The sequence below is a fragment of the Taeniopygia guttata genome, chromosome 5 (genome assembly GCF_048771995.1).
Source record: "Taeniopygia guttata chromosome 5, bTaeGut7.mat, whole genome shotgun sequence".
NCBI lineage: Eukaryota > Metazoa > Chordata > Aves > Passeriformes > Estrildidae > Taeniopygia > Taeniopygia guttata.
The window spans coordinates 57,216,755-57,238,808 of NC_133030.1; positions in this window are offsets into that span (position 1 = coordinate 57,216,755).

Genomic DNA, 22,054 nt, shown 5'->3' on the forward strand with positions numbered 1-22,054 from the left:
AACTGCTTGTGCTCTTCATGATGCAAGGGAGAGACACAATGGAGGGAAGGAGCATGGCAATAGCCTTCATGAATTATCTCTCATGTATGACTTATTGGATAGAATATATGTTCAGATGACAAGGAAAAGGAAAAATGTAATTACTCCTGCCTCAGCTGCAAGCACAATGAATCTACCTGTTGTTCTCACTGGGGACATCTAATTAAACAAGGCAGGGACTAGGGAAGGAAGGAAGGAAGGCGGTAGCATGAAATACACACATCCAAAACCTGCATATAATGTTGAGGAGTTTATCACATGAGTTATTAAACTCTTACCTCTCTACTTCTTCCCAAAGTCCATGTGGATCCCTCCCCCCACAGCAGCAATCATCCCAGGCTCTCCAAGTGTCTTAGGTTGAAAGAAGGTAGTGGGGGTGTGTATTCTATTTGCCATCTGTTAGAGGTGGGGCAGTTATCACCTGTTAATGGGGCACTTTTCTTTATCTCTTCCAAGACCCATCCTCCCTCTGGGAAGTATTTTCTATTAATGGCCATTGAGTGTCACTACATGGCTGATAAAATTCCATCATCCCACTGTGAGCTACTCCGCCCAGAGGGAGGAGCCAAGCATTCCTACCTGGATAGAATCTGACTTTTGGAGCACCAGAGGCAGCTTTTTCCCACTGGATTCCTGGAGGAGGACCCTTCTACAGGATCACTGCTTCAACAGAGCCACACCGGTGTTACTGCAGGAGGACTGCAGCCACCATTTCATGGGACTACTGCCAACACCATGACCCACATGGTGTCAGGTCATATTCTGATTCTTCTGGTGGTTTGTTTTCTTTTTTTGTACTATTGCATTTGTATTTTTAATTTTCATAGTAAAGAACTGTTATTCCTACTCCCGTATCTTTGCCTGAGGGACCCTTAATTTCAAAATTATAATAATTTGGAGGGAGGGGGTTTACGTTTTTCATTTCAGGGAAGGCTCCTGCCTTCCTAGCAGACACCTGTCTTTTCAAACCAAGACACCAAGGAAATGGGTGAGCACCACTTGATTGCAGCCTGGTGCTGGTTCAGCCCACTCTGCCCCCACCACACCCCACAGAAAGAGGCTGAGTCAAATCAGAGAGAGAAAAGCAAGCCAAGGTGCTGCAAATGGATTTGGCACCATCCATCAGCTCTGATCTGAAGTGCTTGCTTCCTTCTCTCTTCTGTTCAAAGCCCTTCTGGAGGCTGCCAGCTGTGCCTCATGTAAGCAGTGTTTTACTGTTAACCAGGGCCATGCACACTGTAAACAAAGGGCTTTGCATCAGGGCCCTCAAAAACCACAGAAATCCCCAAAACTCACAGATTGAGGGTGGCAGCACCTGGCCTTGGGAAAAAAAAACTTCACCCCACACACTGTCTATGGACTGTTGCCACTGTAAAGGGTTATACATGTCTGTCTTAATTTATTTTCAGGCACTCATAGCTCAGTAGTGGGAGCTTATTTTTAATGGCCAAGTAGGGTCTCAGGTTGTTTTATTATATTTTTGAGAACCAGAATGTGTAAATCAATAAAGAGAAAAAAATACCACTGGGAAATTTGGCCTTTGGGGTTTGAAACGACAGAGTTTTCTGCTGAGAACATCCAGTATTATTTTCACCAGGACCCCTAAGAGTTCTTGCTCTATCCAGTTTTGTCAGGCAGGCAGGCTTTACCACATGTATTCCAGAAAACCTGAATGAGGAAAAAAACACAGAAAATAAGGGAAATCCACAGTGGCTGCTCTGGATAATTTCCTGCTTGTTTCTTTTCAGCAAATTACGGATTTTTGACCAGCTCATTTAACGTATTAAAAAGGCCTTTTGAAACTTTAAAGTAGCCAAGATACTGTAATAATACTTGAAAACCTCACCCAATAGTAGACAGAAAAATGGATAAGAGCTTTTATTGTGGAATCATACGAAGCCAATGGACTGTGCACAGAAAGGCATTTCAGCATGAAGGCACTCTGTCCATCACTGGGGCACCAGCCCTCTGGCTATTTGTTCTGATAACAGCTCCAGTGAAACTGGGGCTTTCTGGGAGTATGTGATTTTTGTCATTGATTCAAGCAGAGCCATGATTTGGCTGCTGAATGTCTGAGGCAAATGGGACTGAGAGGTGAGCAGTGAGAGTGGGAAGGTGTCAGTCAGCTGGGTAAATTAAAGCAGCCAGAAGGAGGAGGTCAAAGCATCTCTCTGCCAGTACTGAACAATTTGGGATGGCAGAAGCAGAGGATTGTCTGGGTGGTGCAGGGTGTGGGACTGACTTGTGCCAAGGGGAGCCAAGATAAAAAGAGAAGCAGAGAGCTGGTTTTGGCTCTGACACAGCATCTGTCCTGCAGGAGGAAGGAACAGGCTTCATTTCCTGCCCTACTAATTAATAGGGTTCAGCCCATTTTGGGCAAGTCCATCCCAAACTAGATGGCATGGACCCTGCCAACACTCAGCAATGAACTTAAACTTGCAGATGATTCCTCAAGTGTGGCTGTTCCCACCTGCCTCATTCTGCAGGGACTTCGGCATCTTTAATGAGATTACACATAAGCAGAATTGCTTGGCTCGAAGAGCCATGGCTTTATTAGCAGTATGAGGTTTGTGTGGAGCTTTGAAAAGACCAGAAGTTCCCCTTGCAGGCTCAGGCATGGCTCAATTTTATTCATCTCATGTTATCCCTTATGTCACATGACCAGCTTGTTCTCATTTGAGCTCTATTGAACTCATCACAGGCAGGCACATGGCTGGAAAAGAAGGATTTGGGGTTGAGCAACAAAAAATGGTGAGTTCACGGGAGGTTTTTGGTCATAAGGTGCATTTAGTCAATCAAAAGCTGGACTTTGAAAGGCTTGTGGGAAATACATGTTGATAAAAATGGGAAGGAGGCAGTGGTAGTGCAAGAGGGGAGGAAGGAAATGATTTATGATGAAGCCAAGGCAGCTGATCTGAAAGAGATAATTATTCTTCTATAACTGGCCAGGGAATGGGGGAGCCATTATGTGGATGAATGAAGACAGCAGAAGCAATTTGTCAGCCTGACCTGTTTGAGTGAGTAACTTCAATTTCTCCTTGTCTTCTTCTAAGTGATTTTTCTTTCACTGTCACATGTGTTTTACATTTCAAGCTCTCCAGATGCTTGTCTGAGTGAGGGAAGAGAAAAAGGAGGACTTTTGCATGAGTACCAGCCATGTTTTTTTGCAGCAGTGCTCACTGGCACTACAGAAACTACATGTGTGTTGTGCCAGTTGTTCCCAGTTTTGGGGGATTTCAGCCTTGGCTGTAAAAGGTGCCTTCCCAAAGAATATTTGAAATTCAAAAGGCAGTTCAGGGGCAGAATATTTCATTGTTCTCTTACAGTGGATGTAATTAATTTTCTTTTTTGATTGAACAAGAGCTGCTTCTTAAGCTTTCGCTTTAAAAACCTAAAGCCACACGGCATCTGAATATTGAGCTTTACACTCCCAAATGGCTGGGTTTATTTCTGAGGTCATTTGTGACAACAGCTCCTACATATTCTACAGTGCTAAATTCTTCTTCTTTCTCTAAGGAGAGAGTTACCTCCAGGATTGGGAAGGAAAGCCAGACATGGGGCTGGATGGAGATGAAGCATAGGGATGGAGATAAAGCACAGAAAGAACTCCTGTGGCTCTGCACCCAAACACCCCTGCAGTACCCCTGGTGGCAGCCAGCCCCAAAAGTGTCTCTCCTGTAAAACTTTAAGCTGGCTGAATGACATGAAAAGGGCTCTTTAGCAACAATGATGACAGAGCTCATCAGCATGGTGTTCCTTGTATGCCAAAGGCCCATGTGGATTCAAACCCATTTTTGACTCCCTCAGGGCTGGGGAACATTTGCTGGGCAGACCTGGTACACATGGCCATCCTGAGCTCACAATGTGGTCTGCTCCCTTCCTGGTGGAGGCTAGTGGTTAATCCACTCTCTAGGTGAGAGATCTCCACTTAATTCCTCCTTCTGCTCAAGCAGGCACACACCAACATGTTACAGAATTTCTGAGAGAGAGAGGGCATGATTTATGTCTGGAGTGAGAAGTGAGCTACCCCTCAGACTAGGCCCCTGATAAGCGGCCTTGATGGGGCCTAGAAGCCTTTGATGCAGTAAGAATTCAGTTGTGGCACAGTTAGAAATTATGTTAAGGTAACTACAAAGTAATGAGCTGAGTGTGAATTAGAATGGAGCTGCAGTGTGAAAAGCCTGACCACCTTAAGGCAAAGGTAAACAATGTTAGCTTGCCAATCAGAGTGCTTTGTAAACTGTAAATTATATAGAAGTGTATGAAAATTGCCATCTTCTCTCGAATCAATGGAGAGCGTTGCATTAACCATGTTGGTTGGATGTGCATTCTGTCCTGTCCAGTTTTCCTGTTATCCGAGGTCCCTGGCTTTACCAACATCCCTGACTTACGGAGGAGTGTCTCAGCTGTAAAAGGTGAGAAGCTGAGATGTAACCAGGTTAACTGGGCACACCTGATGTAACTTCCCTGAGATCTTTGTTACAGCAGTTTGGGAAGAAATAGCAGAAAATGTGATGCAAGGCTGTCATCTTCTTTCTCTTAGGTACAGTACCAAGGAGGCAGGAAAAAGGAACAGCAAAGAAACAGCAATGGGGATTGTGTGATTTACTTGATCCCTTGGCAGCTTTTGGTGTTTAGATAAGTCACATTTCTTATATCTTTTGCCTGGATGAGCTCATAAGTGCAAATATGTGCAGCTTCAAATGTGTCCATTCATTATTGAACAGGAAAGGGTAGTGGAGCACTTCTGTCAGAGGCTGGAAATCATAAAAGACATAAGTGATGGTAGTAAAAACCAAGCTGTTATCAGAGGAAGAAGGGGGGTGGGAGGGAGGAAGGCAACCCTCCTGCATTTATTCCTCTGAGACACAATTAAAACCCTGAACGAAGATTTTTCAGAAAGGACCATGTTATTGCCTCTGCTTCATATGCCACACTTAAAATGAATTATGAATTTGCAACAGAAGGAAAGTCTTTCATCCCAGCTTTAGCTATTTGACTCAAAGTTTAAAACTAATGAACCCGTGGGGCCCTGTTGTCCACGTGCACCAGTGGGAGCCACTGGTGTTGGAATGGTGCAAAGCCTGGGTGAGGGGAGGGAGAGCATCGCCTCAGCGTGGGGCATAGATGTGCAAATTCAGACTTGAGGTGGTTCAGAGTGAGACCAGCCAGCTGGGATTAGTTCAGAGTTGTTGCTACACACCCAGAGGGAATGCCCTCTCTTTCAAAGGCAGCTAATTCATTTTTCATGGTGGTTTGGACTTGGCCTTCTTCTTCTCCCCTCCTTCTTGAAACTCTTGGATTTGTGATGGAACAGAGCTATTAGAGGTGATGCATGATTCATAAATAATAAGCATCTGTCTCAGGTTGGAATATGAAATAGGATATTTGGAAATGAAAAGCCAGCTTTGTATAGCAGATACTTTCCATTCCTCTTCCTCAAAAGTAAAAAATAAACATGTAAGCCCAAAGTTTTTAAAGATTCAGATTACCCATGAAGAATAGACAGTGCCTTTCTTCAGCTAAAAGAGTTATCTTCTGTCAACCTAATGCACTTTTATTTAATGTATTTAACCAGATCTGCACCCCGGGCAGCTTACAAATGAAACACCAACCACAGAGCTTATGCCTGGAAGCCCTAAGACATCTTTCTCTCTGTATGATATGACTGACATATCCCATCCTTGGCATAATATAATCATCATTATGTTTCTAAACAGTCAAATATTGTAGAATTTAAAATTCCCTGGCTGGAGATGAAGTTTTCTGTTCATTGTAGGAGTTAATGCTTTTTTATTAGGGAAGTTAATGTAATATTGATTTTGTGCAGGGGAAAAATATGTTGCCATATTGTGATAAATGCAAAAGGTGAAAAGGCTTCATAAAAAGAGATTAATATTTTTTATTCATTTAAAAAACATTCCCAGCAAATGTGCAATTGCCCAACATGTGAAGATTTTTCTATGAGGTTAAACATTTTACCCTGTTCTTACAGCTACAACTCTTTTTTTCCTTTTCCAAAGACACACATAAGAGAAATGTTATTCCTCACTATGAAGTGTTAAAGTTAGGTAGCAGCTGTGATGGTATCAGCCAATATGTTGCTTTTAATGATCTCACTCATACATTATGAATGAAGAAATTGCAAGGCAGGAAAACATAGTGAACATAATCTTTAACTGTTCAGCTACTAAAGAGCTTTCTACTTGGAAGTTACAGTCCCTCTGACTTTCCTGATTGCAACAACTTGACATCATGCTTGGCTTTACACCAGCATAAACCAGGGATGTGGTCAAACCACAAGCCATGTTAATAGGTTTTCATGAGTAAAAAAAACCCTCAAAATCCAGCCTTTAGATGCAGTCCACTTTGTTACACCCCAATAAAATGAATCCACTAATTTCAAAGCAGCGTGTTTGCCCACCAGATCTCAGCCTGGTGGGAGATGTGCCATGAGTTTTGATGCCTGCATTTATCAGATCTTGGTTCTTTAGGGTGGGCTGTTTAATTTGCCACTCCTGTTTGAGATGGCAGCGGGAGAGGGAGAACTGAGGGCTCCTCTGTCAGCCACTAGCTCTTTCTTATTCAGGGCTGGAGAAGGCAGGCCAAGGATGCTGAAAGAGCCAGCCTGAGCAGCAGTGCCAGCCAAGCACCAGTGGATAGGGCCCCATTCCCACCATGACAGGCTCACAGGAGCTCCTGGCCCCACATCCCTGCTCAGCTGGATGCCACTTTCCGACAGGCACTGCCTCTTCTCAGGGTTTTGCCTTCACTCTTTTTCCTCTCCACTTCCTTCCTTGCCTTGGAGAATGAGGAGCTGGCTGTAAAGACATCCCATAAAATGCTCCAGACAATTGCATCATTTGTTCTTTCTTCTTGGACTGATATTTTAGCCATGAACTCCCAGAGATGAGAATCAGCTGCAGAATCCTCTAAGGCTGCAGGAAACTGCTGTTCCTTACGCCCTGTCCTTCCTGCCTTATCACTGCAGGATGTGAGGAAGAGATTATTGCCTCCTGCCTCAAAACAGCCTTTTGGGTCCCTGAAAACGCTTGGATCCACACCCCTCCAGCCAGGTTTCTGGCCCTTGGGCTCCTGGAATGATTGCTGCTGGCTGGCCCATGCCATGACCCATTGCCCCATCCCTGGCAGTGTTCAAAGCCCAGCTGGATAAGGCCTGGAGCAACCTGGGTTAAGGAGAGGCGTCTCTGTTCTGGCAGGGGGGTTTGGGGTTAGATGAACTTTAAGGTCAGTTCCAAGCCTCAGCATTCTGTGATTCTGTGTCCCACCACAGCCATGCCTGTGCAGGAGCCCACCGTGAGCACTGAGAGTTGTCAGCAAATCACAACCTGACTCCTTTTCCTGTTTCCAGACTGTTTTGCTACAGCATAAAGGACATTCCCAATTCTCTTTATAGAAATTAGTCTCTTTCCATCCTTCCAATTTAATAGTTTGCTAAATATATTGGGATGTATCCCCTCTCCTTCACATAGAATTGCAATACTCTCCTTGCTCAATAAAGGATTTGAAAGAGTTTTGCTTATTTATATTAATTGTGTGACAAAGGCATTTCCATGCCCTCCAGTTTGGGGGCTGTTGGGGTCAGAGAACACAGAGCTTCTTCCTGTGCTTCTCTCACACTTTTCTGCCAAGAGCAGTGGAGGGGAACACAGCAGATGAAGAAGAAAGGAAAAAAACTTCACCAAGCAAGTAAATGCTTAGAAGAAACTTCTGCAACCTTCAGGCCTGAATTTTCTTTGTGTGAAATCATAAAGCAGGAATCACAGTGAGAAATGCTGCAGCTACTGCTTTGCAGGAAATTAAATTAGTTTATAATTTCTTGTACTAATTTTAGGAAACCATGACTCTAGATGCCTTTCTAGATTATATTTATATGCAAATATTTTAATATGGATGATATACTGGAAGACTGGTATTCATTGCCCTACTAAAAAAAAAAATAAAAAAAAAAAAAAAAAATTACTTCTGCTTCAGGAGAAAATTTGTGTATGGAGGGTAGCCAGAAGGAGAATGTCAGAAATGTTGATTTTATCCCTTGCAGGCAGATATGCTGAGCCACTCCTCTCTTCACAGCACGGCACACACTCAAGACGAAAAATCAAAACGTCATGCAATCACCTCCCGGCAGGGTTCCCTTGTTTTTGGCATAAGGATTAGAGAAGACAAGATGGGAAACACAACGTGCAAAGGAAGAAGATGGGCAGAAAAGCAGCCCACTGTTCCTTCTGGTGCTGCACATGCCTGCAGGACATCCTCATACACCACGTGAGCACCAAATAATACATGGCATGGCTGGATGCTTGCGAACATCTGGGGCAGCCACCAAATCTACACCAGTGTCCTCTCAGATGTGGTCCCTGCTGAGAGCACCTTGTGTCAGACCATGTCCTCCCTCCCCACGGACTGCCCAGGCAGGCAGTGACCCTGCAGGGATGTCCTCTGCAGGGCTTTATCCCTTGGGACACCCTGCCTGCTGCAGCCAGGATCAGGTGAGCACAGCGGTCCTGAGCTCCTGCTGGAGCCCTGATGCCAGGGGAGCTCCGAGAGGGGCACCTGAGCTGGGTTGGACTAGAGGAGGAGTTTCAGGTGGTGCTGGGCTCACAGCATGGACAGCTCTGGGAGCTTAGGGGGGGTCCCTGCCTCAGGAGGATTCAGTCCTTCCTTGAGGCTGAAGAGCAAATAGGAATTGCTACAGGGGAGCATCTGCCATCCAAACTTTGTGTTGGGGTTGCCTCTGAAAGTCAGAAGATTCAAGTTTAGGATTATGCCTTAAAGAAATCCACTCTTAGCCACAACACCCGCTCCCTCCTCCTGCTGCTTCCTTGTAGACACGGTGCCTCATGCCAGTGGCACTGAGCCAAGGCTAGATGTGATAAAGTGTGACCTTCCTTCCTATTCCTCGTCACTCTTCCTTTTTTTCATTAAATCCCTCTGCCTCCCACTTGCCACTTGGAGTGAGACAATGACTCACTTGTTTATAAATTCATCTACTTATATTTTGCTTTCCCATTCTCTGCTTCTGTATATTTTATGTCTCTACAACTTCCACAATTAAAATCATCTTTAATTAAGAGGCTTCTTCCAATGTGGACTTTTGACACCTTAACCTGCATTTTTTTTTTCAGTCTTCATTATTATAGTTAGATGCCTTCAAGAGGAGATAGTTGCCAGCTTTTAGCATATTGGAAAAATGATACTTGAATTCTCTTGAGGAAAAAAAATAGTGAAAGGTCTTTAAATAAAAGACACAGGATCCGTAAAGAAGACTTTGTGTACCACTCCATACCTATGATGGATGCACACCCCTTAACCAAACTTGGTGCAGGCTCCAGAGGGGATAAAGGCCCGAGCCACAGATGGGTCAAGAACTCCTCCAGGAAACACACAAAAGAACAGAGTGACCCAGTGAGCATCAATGCATATGAGCTGGGAACACCAATCATGCAATTAACAGATGAATAGAGCGTGGTTTTTCCAAGAGTCATTTATCAAGGAACAAAGAAATTTGTGGGTACAAGGAGCTTCATGCATACTTTTCCCATTGTATTCAATCTGACTGCAGGCCAACCACTTTATTCCATAAATGACAGCCTAAGTGAGCCTTCTCCCTGCCAGGCAGTGTGGCTGCATGGTGGGGACCTGCCTGGAGCTGGGACACCTCTCAAGGTTGCTCCTGGAGGCAGAGTGGCCTTCTTCTAATAACAGACCTTGGCACTAATCCAATTGAAGTTCTTTCTAAATTGCAGCAGGACTGCAGGCCAGGGGAGTCTCCCCTTGAGCAGAGTTTGATGTTCCTGTCCTGAGACCCATCCTCACTAAGGGCAGTGACCCTAAATCACAACAGGTCCTCAGGGAGTGACTGACAGCAAGCTGAATTCACCAGAGAAATCCATAGAGCAAATTCCATTAGACATAAACCATGCCCAAGCCTGAGAATGAGATGGGCTCAAGATGTACCTAAGCTCCATCAGGAGTTTAAAAAGCACTAGATTTCACTCTGAACCTTGTGACTCAACAGGAAAGTCTCACCCTTTTGCATCTTCAGCTTCTGTTTAATAATAATTCTAGCTCAATTCTAACCTGATTTTCCTGTGTATGTTATTTCCATGTAGTAAATAATGAAGTCAGCCTTGACATTGAACTTTGTTAGTTGTGCTTTCACAAATTCATATTAAACTACTTTTGCTAACAATGCCTTTGGTGGTAATTCTTGAAAGGATTTAAATCACTCATCCATGACAATACCATTCCAACTATTGTCCTCCATAAGGCTGTGCAGTGCAGACCTCTTGGCCCTGCTGTGTGAACTCCTTGTACTGTCATGACATAGTAACTCAAGCAAGGAAAACAAAAATTTTTAAAAAAATTTAAAATCTACTGAAGGTTTCTCATCACCAATCTTTGGGGTCATTTTGTGGCTGCAGCACATTGTAGTTCTGCATTCTCTCTGCCATTTGCTCATGTTTGCATCTCCTTCACAGGAAAAATAAAATCTTTTCTCAGGCTGACAGACAAGGATTCATGTTGTGCTCTTTCAGTAATTTGGAAAATGAAAATATACTGCTCACAGCTTTTTGTTATTTTTAACAGAACTATATTTTATCCTTTCATGTCAGAAGCGAGACAGATTAATGGCTTCTGGAATTTATTTCCAATGCTGATTTTATTTCCAAAGTTTTGAGAGCAACGAGACAGATCTGCAGTCCTCTCTCCAGTGGGAAAAGGAAGTGGCATCTGTTCCTGCTTTGTCCTCAGAGCTGCCAGCAAGAGCGTCTGGACCAAGCATCCATTCTCTGCCAGTGCATGTAGTCAGCCAGAGGGCTCTTTTCTGCTGATGTAAATGAGAATCGGCCTGAAAGTGCTCTAATATGTGGTAAGGAGCCAATAACCCCTCAGCTTTCTGAGATAACAAGAGAGTTTTAAATTATCTTTACTTTGCATGTCCTTTAAAACTTGTGCTAAGCAAAGCTTAGCTGGACTTAAGGCCCTTGGCTGGGTGCTCTGGCCAAACTCTGGTTTCTGTTGTGCTGGCCATTCACATGCAGAGATACTCAGCAGGAATGCTCAGCTTGTGGCTCTCTGTCCCAAGGGGATTGCTATGCTGAGCTTGACACGTTCTTCCTTGCCAGTGAGCTGCTACCTCTGCCTGGTCCTGCTGCCAGTGGGAAGATCCATGCCATGATTGCTCGGTCCTTCTACCAACATTTTGGTCAGACATGGGTCTGATGGCATTTTACAGGGCTTTTTGGAGATTGCCAATCCAGAACCGTGATTTTCCAGACAGCAAAAAGGCAATCATAAGCCAAAGACAGCCAATGATATCAAGGATATGTCCAGGCAGCTTTCCCAGTGCCCTCAGCAAGGAGAGACCAGAGCACAAGAGTCTGCACAGAGGGATGAGGGCAGGACCAAAGGCTGATGCTGCCTGGATTGGAGATTTTGTTTCCCTCTCATCTCCCTGCTCATTAGAATTTGCCACAGAAATGAAATCAGATCACAGAGTGTTTTCTCCTATGCTGTTTTCTGTGTGAGCTGGAGTAGGAAGAAGATAATACCTGAGCTCCAGAAGAAACTGTGTTCACTGATTTTCTGACAGATAACAAAGCCTTTCTTTCAATTTCTGCAGAACAATTTCTGCATCTCCAAATTTTGCAATCCAGACTTGATTTAGGTTCTTCAGGTGATGGTGAATTCACAGCTCATGAACTACATTGTTCTAATAAACTCTATAGTCCAAAATTTCTGCCTTAGCCTTTACCTGAATTTATCTGTCTTCAGCATCTAGCTACAAAATCTCATTATGCTATTGTCAGTGAGATTAAGGTGTTCCCTTCACACAGGTACACAGGGCAGCATTAATCTGCCCAGGTTTAGACATCTGCAGTGCACACCTATACGTGCATCAGTCGACAGTGATGCTTATATGGCCAAAGGAGAGAAATGAAGATGAGCATGATGTGAATCACCTCCCTTAAAATGGATGTCTGGCACACATCAGATGAACTACCCTGCAGCAGTGCCTCTTTCTTTCAGACTGGATGGCAAGCTCAATCAAGATTTAAGGAAGTGCATCTTCACAGACCAAGAGTAGCTACCACTTAACCTAGCAAAGTTATTTGGAGCAAGTTATAGTTTAACCTGTAGAAGAAAAAAACCTATGAGAAACTGATAGAGATTCTGGCCATCAAGAGTACTTCCTAGGATGATTCAGCCCTGTTCTTCATTCTGTATCTGCAAATGGTGGCTGATGGCTGGAAATTACTTTCATGTCACAGCAGAGAGTTAGTGCCATGTCCATTTGTCACTTTGGTCCCATATGAGCCTTCAGGTTTAAGCATCTGCAAATTATGCCTGTTTCCAGCTCCTGGTGTTGCAGGGTCACCTGGAATTTATCTTGCTTCACCTCAAGTAGATTAAATAGAAGAAAAGTTGTTGAGTTTTAAAACTGAGGAAACTAATAGGCTAAAATTTCCTTTATTTTAATTGATCAGATTTAGAAATTGCTTCTACCTCAGCTATAGAAGAGAATAAAGTATCGGGGTTATATCCAAAGAGAGTTCAAAGTCTGGTTTATCACTATATGGAGAAATGGGTAAAAATCAATAAGATTCAACTTTAATTGATTTCCTATATGGAAGACACTGCTCTATAATATCTGAAAGCCATTAGTCAATGTGTCTTTGAAGTATTAAATTTATTATGAAAACCCTGAAGATATTCTATTTTAAACACATGGAAGCTTATGTGCTTACTGGATTATAGGCATGTATTAAATATAACACTCACTCTCTAATGGAGCACAGCACTGTTTTCACACTATCATTATTCTGAATCTCATCTTGCTCCTGCAAATTCACAGAAAAGGCACCTGTAAAATGCCTATCTGGCAATATGCCCACTTAATTATCATCTCAGGGATTATTATAATGGGCACATGGGAATCTCCTTTGAGAGTGCAAGGCCTATAAAATAGCATCTCTTTATGCTTTGATGTTTAGGACCTTCTTTCAAATGTCTCAGGCGTTTGGGAAAGGGTCCTGGACTTGGGGTGGTATTGGTGGGTGGTTTTGCACTTGTCTGTGTTTGTGTCAAGTTTATATTTACTGTGCCTCACACAACCAACCAATTCAGTCACTATGCCCAGACCTTTACAGGGCCAGCAGTGCTTGGACTTTGTCATACCCTGCCCTACACTGAAGCTGCTAGAAAAACACAAGTCAGCCCAAAGTGTGATTCAGTCAATGTCCCTCACCTGGGCTCAGATATTACCATTTCATTATATCTTCAGTCAGGGCTTCTCCTGAAAGTAGAGAAGAAACTTTTATAGTAAATAAAAATACTGCACTTCAAAAACTCCTATGGGGTAAATTTACAAATATTTCTTCTACAGATGATGGAAGATGCCCAGGTCCATTAACAGAGAAAACAATTTATTCCCAAGAAATAAAACTACTGAATGATGACATATTAATTTTAATCACACGCATTATGTTAAATAGATTGCTTTTCTGTTTATGAACTAGAAACAATGGGCTTTTCTATTTATCCTTTTAAAACTTCCTTAGCAATGTTATGAATAGTTCAAGATGTAGCTTTGACAGTTCTAATTCAGGAGTTGGGGAGCTAGTTATTAATTCCTTTTCTTGCCTTAAAATTTTTAATAAATCAGAGATTTGTCTCTTTCTTATTTATTTTCAGGGAGGGGAATGACATTATAGGGAATGTTCATGGCTAGATAAGAGTCTCGATGTAGAATGAGCAGGACACACTCATGCACACAAACAGGGAATTAATTTTCTTTCTTTCAAATTTCCTTGCCATTTTTGCCCTGTGATCATTTGAGCTGGGAGATTTTGTGTCAAAGTGTTAGAAATAGGAAGCTGATGCTACTCCCACACCTGGAAAGGCAATGGAACTGGATTACAAGCATAAATCTGCAGAGGGGCATTTCCAGAGGATGAGGCTAAAAGCTTGATTTCCCATGGCCAGTTATGGAAAACTAAATCCCAGTGAGGGGATGCACCATTTCACCGGTGTCCCAGAGAACCAAGCTGCTTGATACGGAAAAAATGTTCATAGCTATTTCTCCCATCCCCAAGGACTCTTCAGATTGGTTCTGTTCATGTACCTCATACCTATTCTCAGTGAAAAGAGAGATGAAATGGCTGTTCTTCAGAACAAAACCTGCCCTCAAGAGAGCTCAAAAACATTGCACACTTCTGTAGAAAGCACTTCATCCACTTCTGAGCTCTCAAGTGCAGTGTAGGGAGAATACTGGTCCCAGGGGGAGAGGAAGGGAGGGATGAGAATGAATTTCACCCAAACAGGATGGGTTTGCTGTTCATTACTTTCTCTTATTTCAGACACTGCCGTTGTCCTATCAGCACTGAAGCAGCAGCACCCCTGAGAAGTGTCTGTAGCAATCACTTCCTGATGAAAAGTGCTTAAAAATTATAAAAGTAAAACTGTGAACAAGTTCTAAAGACAAACATAAGATAATTTGATTGATACAAGAGATATTTTAATGATACAGTGTCTGCCTAAAAAAAAAAATTCTCTAGTGCTTAAATAGAAGATTTTAATAGCAAGGAGAAGATAAGGCAATTCCCTACAGCCTAAATAATTTTATATATGGATACAGACAATGGTTGACTAGGGCAAGCAACTAATATTAACTTCTTCAATTCCTTGGGAAAGAGCAACATCTTAAGACTTGAAACAAGTCATATGTTGAACTTGACAGGTTTCATCCCATTATGTAGGGTGATTTGAAAAGTGATTTGACTAAGCAAATGTTTCGCTTTCTTTACAAACTGAACCAGAGTATTTTCAGTAACTGTTTGGATTATGCAAAAGTTTCCCAAACATTATTAAAGGTTTCTGACCTTACTATTTGTGAAGGCTTTGATGGGAATGGGAAAGTCTGGGAATGATAAGACATGGTGCTTGTAATGGAAGCAGAGGAATAGAGAAAAGAGGGGCATGATGTTGCATGAAAGTCTCCTTCATGAGAAAAATCATCTTTCTCCCGTTTGGATGTCATGGCAAGAGGGCATATATTAATATAAGGCAAGAAAATAATGTATTGATTTTGCTGTTAGATGTTATAATACATTCTTTGTTGTTCCAGGAAAGGTTAACCATGTTGCCCAAAAGAGAAACATGCTATTATGTTCTGAGCTGTTCCTGAAGGTAATGAAAGTACATTTAAAAGGCATTACCCTAAGCAACAACAGAGTGTAGGAGAGACTAATGTTTAACTTAGCATACAACATGATGACAAACTAACTTCAGTGCTTATTTGGAGAGCCAGACTTTCCCAAATGGGGTTTAAAAGAAAGTTTATTTGTTACTGTGCCAAAGGCACCAACTCCCTCACTTGTCATCTACCTCTAGTTTCCAGAATACCAATAAGTTTCCTTCATTTCTCCCCTTCCTTGGAGTGGTGGTAGCAGTTAACGTGACTGAAGCAGAGACTTTGAAGTAATCAAGAAGAATTTTGCAGTTCATGTTGCTCTGGTGAGTCACTGCTCTTGTGCCCCTCCCTGCGCTCCATTAGATGCACCCTGTGGCAGGCACATTCTTCTCTCTCAGGATTTTTCATAGAGGAGCACAGAGGAAAGAAAGAGATAACAAGTTCTATTTCTGCTCGTTGTTTTTCTCATGTGGAATGTGTTTGGAGAATTATTTACCTGGGGTGATTGCTTGATTGGATTCTGGTGAGGATTGTTTGAGCCTGATGGCCAATCCAACCCACCTGGGGCTGGACTCTGGAGAGAAGGTCACGAGTTGTGTTAGAGTTGGATATGGTAGTTACAAAAAGTAGGTTTGTAGTTTTAGTATCTCCTTAAAATAGTATATTAATGTATTATAGTGTAGTTATAACAAAGAAATCATTCAGCCTTCTGAACTGGAGTCAGACATCATCATTTCTTCCCACCAGGTTCACAATAGCACCCCATGTTTGGCTGGTGCCACTACTCTGTGGTCATCCACTGCACCAGGCATCGAGTCAGATGAATGCCCTGCTTGTACCTGATGGAGGGAAAGAGGCCCTTGCAGGAGGGGATTTGCCTCAGCTCAGATGCCTGGTTTAGGCTGTGATGATTGACCCTCCACCAAAACCTCCTTCTCTGCTCTGCAGTCTCAGGAGTTTCAAACAAGTAGCTCATTTTCAGACAGCTAAATGTAGATGGCTTAGCTTGAGGTTAAAATACCAGTAAATGGAGGTGTTTACATAGGAACTATCTGCCTACACTGCTGTTCCAGTGGGTCAATGCCACCAGCAGAGCCAAGGGAGATGAGCATGCACTCTACTATGGCTGTGTTGAATCCTTCTCCAAGCTTCTCTGACCATAAAGATAAATGGTCAAAGAAAAGAAAAGAAAAACTGATCATTTCATGCATTTTAAACCAAAATTAAGATTTAGTTAACCAGTAAATATTTATTAGCTTGTTAAAAACCTTATTAATTAGCAATCCATGAACCATATATTCAGGGTTAATATTACAAAACAATATATGAAAAAAAATATACAACAACAACAACAAAAAAAACCACAATAGGAGATGTTTGTACAAGGTTAATATAATACTGTGGACTTCTGTAATATAATCAAGTTCCTCTATAATCAAGCCCCCAAATCCCAGTTTTGTAGCCACACCCTCACTGAGTTGTAAGCACCCCCTAGGCCAGGTGGGAACAAACAGGAACCCTGGAAATGTGGTTTCCCCGGCTTCACATCTCTTCCCACGGGGGTGTAGGTGCTCCAGCTTCAGGTGTGTGTGTGCTGCAGGCTGCAGTCCCCTAACATGCACACCCCAATGAGAAAACCACTGCTACCTGAGACGTACTGGGAAGGCTGGTGGATACAATGTGGGACTTGTGTGACGTTCTGGGACAGAAGCTGAAGGTCAGATAGGATAGCCCAAAACATCTCGGGTGACCCTGGACACCTACACCTGGGCAGCTGAAAACAAGCTCCATGTTCTTCTGTTCTCTTCACACATACATCAGAGGCTGTGTTCACATGGTTTGTGATCAGCCCTGGAGGCTGAATCCCATGATCCCATGAAAACACTCAGATTTTGTGTCTTGCTGCTTGTATCTACAGGCTTTCTGCTCTTGAAATGTCTAATAGCTTTCTTCTCCCTGGCTAGAGCTCCTCCTTCAGTGCAATGAAAAAGGCAGCTCTGCAGGCGCCATGCTCCACTCCCTCCAACACCTTTGCCATTAAGCACAGTTTTCCCAAGAGCCAGGGAAGGAGTGATGGAGAGACAGGAGATACATCCAACAGTGCAGGATGCCTCTGAGTGCTGAACCATGCCCTTTTTTGAGAAACTGTCAGTATGAGAATTGATTTCTATTTCAAGGAGATCAAAGCTGGCCAGCAATTAACCATTTCCAGGAATTACGGGCTGACCCCCTGCAGTGTAATGTGTGGGGAAGACATTTTCAGCACCAAGCCTGCTGTTTCATTCAGCATTCATTCATTTTGGGAATGATTAGCTGGGCAGGGTCAGACCATGGGATCACTACAATCACTCTTGCAGCACCTGCTTCTCTTGGGGTCCCTGTGTGAGGCAAAGCAGCCAGGTGATGTGTCCTTCACATCTGGAGAAAATCCCCTCTTGCCTCCATCCCCATGGCTGTGATTCCTCTCCTGCCTCATAACCACCCATTTCTCCTGTGTCTTTTCATCCATACTTCTTCAGGAACATTTACTGAATTCCCTGGGGGTTAGTGGCTGTCACTCACAGTGGGAACACGCTTCTTGCAGCTCTCCACAGGACCACTGCTGGTTTCTCCAGAGTAGAAGGGAGGAGAGGAAGAATCCCACTTAAATAAATATAACCCCAAACTGGGAATTTGACACTGAGCTCTGTGTAATGGCTAAAGCAGACTCTTTTTCCTATTCCTTTTCAGATTGGTTATGTCTCTATAATGATCCCAGTCAAAAGTACAATTTAAATATTTTTCAACTAAAAGAAAAGACTTTTTAATGGCATAGAATTTTTGATGGAACTGTTTCCATTTTTATTCATTCTAAAAAAAGGGTTTAAGCAAACTTTTTAAATTTGTGAAGAGAAATTTAAATACATGACAAAGAACATTTTCAATGACATTTTTCTTTCTTGTAATGTAAAAAAGATTTTATATATATATACATATTTATATCTTCCCAAAGCTGCTCTCACAAAGAAATGCAGAAGAAGCTTTCAGAAATTTTACAACTGAATTTTCTTTTTCAAAGCTGGAATGGGAAGAGATAATGCTGATCCTTCTCTCTTAGGATCCCCCGCTAGGAGAGGAAGGATGGCTGAAAAATTTACTGCATTAATCTGTGAGCTCCCTGTGGAACATGTCCTGTCACACAGGGCTGGAGTTTTGCAGAAATTCAGGTATTCTGGCAAGCACTGGTAGTGAATGGAAGAGGTAAATTAAGAAGAGCTATTTTAAGAAAACCTAAATCCACAAGGCAGGCCAATGGCTGGGAGGGTGCAGTGCCCAGCAGTGCAAATTTTCTGCTAGGACCATTGCAGCAAAAACAAGGCTTTACTAAGAATTAGCCTATCTGTCACTTCTTTCAGCTTCTAAACCTCCCTGTCTCCATACTTCTTCCTGCCCTCCTGCCCTCCCCACCTCTTCTCCAGAGCACTCCCACGTACAGCCTTGCCTTTCAAGATGCACTTGGCTGATAACCACAACTCAAAAATTGTGATGTCCTTCTCTGTGTTCTTCACAAATTTCTTTCTGGATTAGGTACTTTAATGCTGCTGTAAATTGTGATTTCCCTGGCCCTTCACTTTAAGATGGATGTCTATCCACCTCTACTGTCTCCATCTTCTCCACTGATTTAAAACTTTCCCTTTTCTTCTGGTAAGGCTTCAGGTTTTTTCCTTGGTTTGGTCAGACCTTTTTTTACTTGATCATTCTCCTGTTATACTTTCACCTGAGTGCTTTTGGAAGTTTTTATGGAACTATCTTTTCCCATTAAAAGGAATTGTGTGGTGCTGTCTGCACAGCTATCATATCATCCTCCTCTAAATGCTGCTCCTCTGACTGCCCACAGATGTTACAGACTCACAAACATTAAGCCCAAGAGCAACCAGCAAATCCTGTTATCTGGCTTCCCATTAAGAGCTCAGGGCATTCCATTTCGTCTGTTCAGTTCACTAACGTGGTGGTCCATGTTTTTTTCTCCAGTAGCATATCTACAAACTACAATCAACTCTCATGTTTCTTTCTGGTAAATTGAGGGATCCATCCCTCTAGAACTTGGATACACAGGCATTTTCAGGAGCCATCCCATCATTTCATCTGTGTTTTCTACAATTCACTCAAATTCTGAGAAGCTGTAACACCAAAAAGTGCATGCAGGTTCCAGCACTGCACTTTGCACTGAATTTCAGTGTCCTGAAATAGAAAACAAATCTATTCCCTGCTTCTTCTCAGCACTGTCCTGGTTTGTCAGCTGAAGATTGGATTAGAAAATTTACAGACACTACATCTTTTGGAGTACAGGATGTGATACACTTGAGCTGCCTCTTCTTTATGAATCTGACAACCTTGTCAGAATTAGTGCTTTGCAGCATATTGTTTTGGCATGTTCCATATAAGTTTAATCTGCTTTCTGTGTTTTCAGATTTTGCATCTTTCTGTGATAAAACTCTATTTGTTGGAGTAACCTCAGAACAACAAGCAAACAAGATTGCTTTGATGACTGACTAATACTTTAATTTACCACATTAACGCTTTTGCGTGATGTAAGTATTTCTTGGTAAGTTTGTGATATTTTAATTATTCATTTGATAATTTAATTGATTAGCTGTCTGGATACTGCTTAGCCTAGAACAGAAAAAAATTTGTCAAGTGTGTGAGACAAGGGTGCATCTTCCAGCTCCTCCTTATAACAGAACAACACTGTTCATGGTACATTTATATCTGTTCTGGGCCACAAATACCCATCTCCAAACCTCCTTCTGGAAACTGGCCTACCTCATTTCTTGTTTTTCTCTTCTTCCTGGCAGCCCTTCTTTAAAAACTCTTCATAATGTTCTTAGGGATGTATTTGTCTCTGGTGCCTTTATATACATTTATAATTTTTCTGCACCTCATTAACTTCTCATTTCTATTGATTGCTAGCTACTTTCCTTTCTTTCCCTCCATTTATTATATATTGCTATTTTATTTCCAGTTGCTGTCTTCTTTCCCTGCTGAACTAGGGTGGCCTTTTGCCAAGGTTCTCAGCTTGACATCAGCCAGTCTGCCGAGATGCTGAGACTATTAGCCGCCATCCTGACCAATACTGTCTCCTTATTTCTTGCTTTCTCCCTTTCCTCCTAGTCAGTCTGTCTGTCTCCATCTACTGACTCTTATTTAGACAAAAAGCTTTTTAGTCAAAGATTTCTGTCTTTGCACAGCATCTGCCAGAGCTTGATCCACTGCAAGAACTCAATGACCTGAAGCTTTAAGTGGATGTTCACGGGAGGAAAATCAGTGACTGCTGCAGAAGGTTTCACCCTTCTGCTGCAACACACCAAGTGACCATGCTGAGATTCCTTCAGCAAGTGACCATGCTGAGATTCCTTCAGCCTGAGGAAGGCAGAACAGCTGAAAGCCCTGCTAAGGTGCTTGCAGTAGCCCTGCTTCCCTTTGCATTGAAGTCAGGCTTCTCACCTGGTCAGTTTACTTGCCTCACGCAAGCAGGGGGGTGAAGGACATTTTTACAGGCAATACATTCACAAAACGTCTTCAAATATTGTGTGAGCAAATGATTAGCTGTACATAATATTACAGAATCACAGAATAAGCTGAGTTGGAAGAGACTCACAAGGATCACCAAGTCCAACTCCTGGCCCTGAACAGAACCATCCAAAAAGTCATACCATGTGCCCCAAGAGTATTTTTCAAATTGTTCTATTGCTCCAACAATGAATAAAGAACTGAACCTGGGGACAGGACACTGTTCCTTTTGGCCTGGCTTTCTTTGTCTGCTTTTCCTATGAAGGGTGTGGGAGAAAAGAAGGTAAAAACACCTTCACGCTCTAGTTAGCCACCCTGGTGATGTGAATACCTGTTTCTCTTTCTCTAAATAACACACTTCTGCATGTCGTGATCAGTGACTTTGACTAATGTAATTATTAAAGACTCAAAAGTTGTACTTGTGTTTGTCAAAACAGATCAAAGTTATGCTTTTATTAGTCTCCATGCAAGCAGTGTGGCTCTGTAATACATCAGTTACTACTTATTATTCAGTTGGTGTGAAGGGAATGAAAGAAGAAAAAGAGAGCTCGTGTGTGTGTAATGCTGTTTTTCAATTATTTTGCTTGTGGGTTTGAGCATTAAATTGGATAAGTAAGAAATGGTGGATGGGACCCATCTGCCAGGAAATTGCTTGCATGTGGCCTTCTGCTACTCTCCTGCATTTGAGCAGTGGTACAGAGTTGATTAATTCATTCAAGTCCCTCTGGGATACACAGCGTGCCCAAGAACATACATCCTAATAAATAAAAACTCAGTCACATCATTGCAGAATGGTTGGGGATGGAAGGCACCTCTAGAGGTCATCTAGTCCAATCTCCCTGCTCCATCAGGGTCCCCTAGGGTAGGTTGTACAAGATATGTCCAGGCAGGTTGGAATATCTCCAGAGAAGAAGACTCCAGAACCTCTCTGGCCAGCCTGTTCTGGTATTCTAGCACTCCAAAAGAAATAAATTTTTCCTTGTCCGTGAAAAGCACTTCATGCAAACATTAAGTCATGCCACACTTGTGTGGACTGGAGAGAAACTTCCCCTCTCCCTCTCCCTTTGCTCCCTGCATCAGCACGGCGAGGGTCCCACCTGACAGAAAACCCACTCAGGATCAGGAGGAGCCCTTCCCACACATATTGCAGACCTCAATGTGATTATCTATATGCCACACAGAGCACAGACTAAATTCTTGGCAGTTTTAAGCTCAGTAATGACATGGCACTGTCACCCAGACCCAGCT